The sequence below is a fragment of the Olea europaea genome, chromosome 18 (genome assembly GCF_002742605.1).
Source record: "Olea europaea var. sylvestris chromosome 18, O_europaea_v1, whole genome shotgun sequence".
NCBI lineage: Eukaryota > Viridiplantae > Streptophyta > Magnoliopsida > Lamiales > Oleaceae > Olea > Olea europaea.
Window position 1 is genome coordinate 6,800,069 of NC_036254.1, and position 2,500 is coordinate 6,802,568.

Here is a 2,500-nt window from a genome sequence, read left to right on the forward strand (position 1 = left end):
AGGTGGAATTGAAATGGTTGAATGCTTATGAAACAAAAATCCCAATTCCATATCGTACTGAGAGGGATCGACATTAAGTATGTTTTGTAAATCACTGTACATTTCTGCAAACGATGTATTCCTTATTATAAAAATTGCTTTAACCCCATCTCCTTCACTTGTCCATTTCCATTCCCACTGAGCATTTTCATTCATTTGAAATTCACTAAAATAACAAATTGGGACACATACTGATGCCATATCTGTCACAAATTAAAAATAAGGAATTAATATATAATGTTTTAAATTGTTCATTTCATATTTAATTTAATTTAATACTTTAAATAATTCATTGATTATTTTAATTGTTTCAAAAATATTTATTTCAATTAGTATTAAATATTCATTAATATTTTTTTCAATAAACATATATTAATGAACAAATAAATTCTAAAATCTGAAAGGGGGGAGAGGGGAAGAGAAAAAAATAATAAATAAATAAAATAGGCCGGCTGGGCCGGATGTTTCCAGCCGGCCCGGATAACTAGGCCAGCTGGAAACATTTGGCCAACTTTTTTCATCCGTTTTATTTGGAATTTACGCTCGAATTTTTTATTTTTTCCCTTTTTCAAAGAAATAATGTTTAAATATTTATTTTACAGACACCTATAAATTTTTCCTATAAAATATATGCATACAGAGATGAATTTTTTTGTTGTTTTTGCTATAAAAAAATTATACATCTGTGTTTAAATACTGTAAAATTCATTTGCCTTTGTCAAAAAAATGACTTAAAGATTCAAACAGTAAATTTAACTAAAACAAAATTAAAAATACGTATTTACACTTACCAATTTCCAGTGCCGACTGTGAGTATTGTTTTTTTGTTGAATCTTTGATAATTTTGGGAGATTTCAATATTTTAGCAGATGAAAGGAAAAAAATTCTTTTTTACTGTATTGGAGAAACTGATAAGCAAAATTGATTTTGAAATTTACGTATGGAAGTAACTGAATTTATTTAAACTATTAAGGGTATTATTGTCTTTCAAAAAATTAATATACTTTTGTAATTGTGTAACATAAATAAGGGCACAATTGTCTTTTTATTAACAAGAGGCCAATGTGGTGAATACAAAAAAACAAAAAATGATCAAACTGAAAAATTGATTGTTTGACCAAGCCAAGTGATGTAATAACAAGAGGAAGAGTTGGAGCATCTTGGTGATGTAATAACCATGGAGGAGACTCCCTTTGAGGAAGGAGTAAAAGTTATGTGGGAACCTGAGAACTAACAAGGGCACATCTTGTGATTTACCTCCCTGAGCAGCTGAGGGGCCGGAGGTTCAGGGACGAGGATATAGTCTGGCGCAAGATGGGACAACTCGTTAAAAAATAAAAAAAAACGCAAGAAATCATTGGAAAAATCAAAACCAAGAAATTCATCCCCAAATCAAAACATGGAAATCTTCAAATCATCTCAAGAATATTCAAGGGTTTGTATATATAGGCAGCCATGTGTGAAGGAGTAGGGTATCGGTGATTAATCTGTCAAAGTTATTCTTACGGTAATTTAGTAGGTTGATTCTTCAATTCATCTTATCTCTCAACTCTTCTCTAATTTTCTGTCATTTTTCATTTACGAGTTTCACCAAATTTCCATATCTAAATTCTCTATGACAAATAAAAAATTGAGTCTTGTGTCAATTTGAGCCTGGAGCCACCAGGGGTTTTGCTGCGTAGAGTGGAAAGGAACCCCATGTGCAAAGCCTGAAAATCAAAGGGGTTAACGATATCATAGCAGTTGCTTCTGGCAAGGGTGGCGTTGGAAAATCCACTACCGCTGGTATTTTGTAACAATTGATTCTTTGCTTGTTACATTTTATTTCACGATATATAAGAGGGACTTGTATTTTTATTTATTATTTATTTATTTATTTTGGGGGTGCTTTGGATGATTAATTTATATAGGTTAAATGAGGATAAGAAGTGATTCTTGTTGGGTTTTAGTTTGTATTAGAAGTTGAGTTTGTGGCATATATGTTAGTCTGACATTTAATAACACTACAATTGGATTGCTAAAATGTGTTAATATGTAGTGAATTTGACGGTTTCACTCGCCAAGAAGTGTCAGCTTAAATTTGGGCTGCTGGATGCGGATGTATATGGACCATCAATTCCTATAATGATGAAACTACATGGAAAGCCTGAAGTGAGTGCAGGTGGTTGTTTGATTGCCTTGAAATCCTATGATCGATTCCCCCACCCCATATTTTCAATTTTAGACTATTTGACTATGTGTATCAGTCTTATAAAGCTATATGTGTTCAAAGAGGTAACAATGGAACTAAAACTCGAGAAATTTGTTGTACAATTACATCTCAAGTAATATCCACAAGTATGTACGAGTATTTTTGTGTTAACTCAATATGCAGCAAATGAAGTCCATTGATTTAGCTAATCCGTTGGATCATGGATTTAAATATTGTGAATTTTTCTGGGATACTCGAAACATAATTTCC

The 2,500-nt window shown here is 31.8% G+C and overlaps 1 long non-coding RNA gene across 2 annotated transcripts in view; it reads left to right on the forward strand.

Annotated features, from left to right (window-relative positions):
• The first annotated feature begins 1,384 nt into the window (after positions 1–1,384).
• LOC111367318 overlaps positions 1,385–2,500 on the forward strand; it is a 2,216-nt gene continuing 1,100 nt past the window's right edge. The window contains exons 1-3 of one of the 2 annotated variants that reach the window (XR_002697789.1): positions 1,385–1,558; positions 1,692–1,824; positions 2,078–2,200. This is a non-coding gene — a long non-coding RNA (uncharacterized LOC111367318). Of the gene's footprint in view, positions 1,825–2,077; positions 2,201–2,500 lie in introns of both variants that reach the window. The other variant, XR_002697788.1, reaches the window with a different exon arrangement.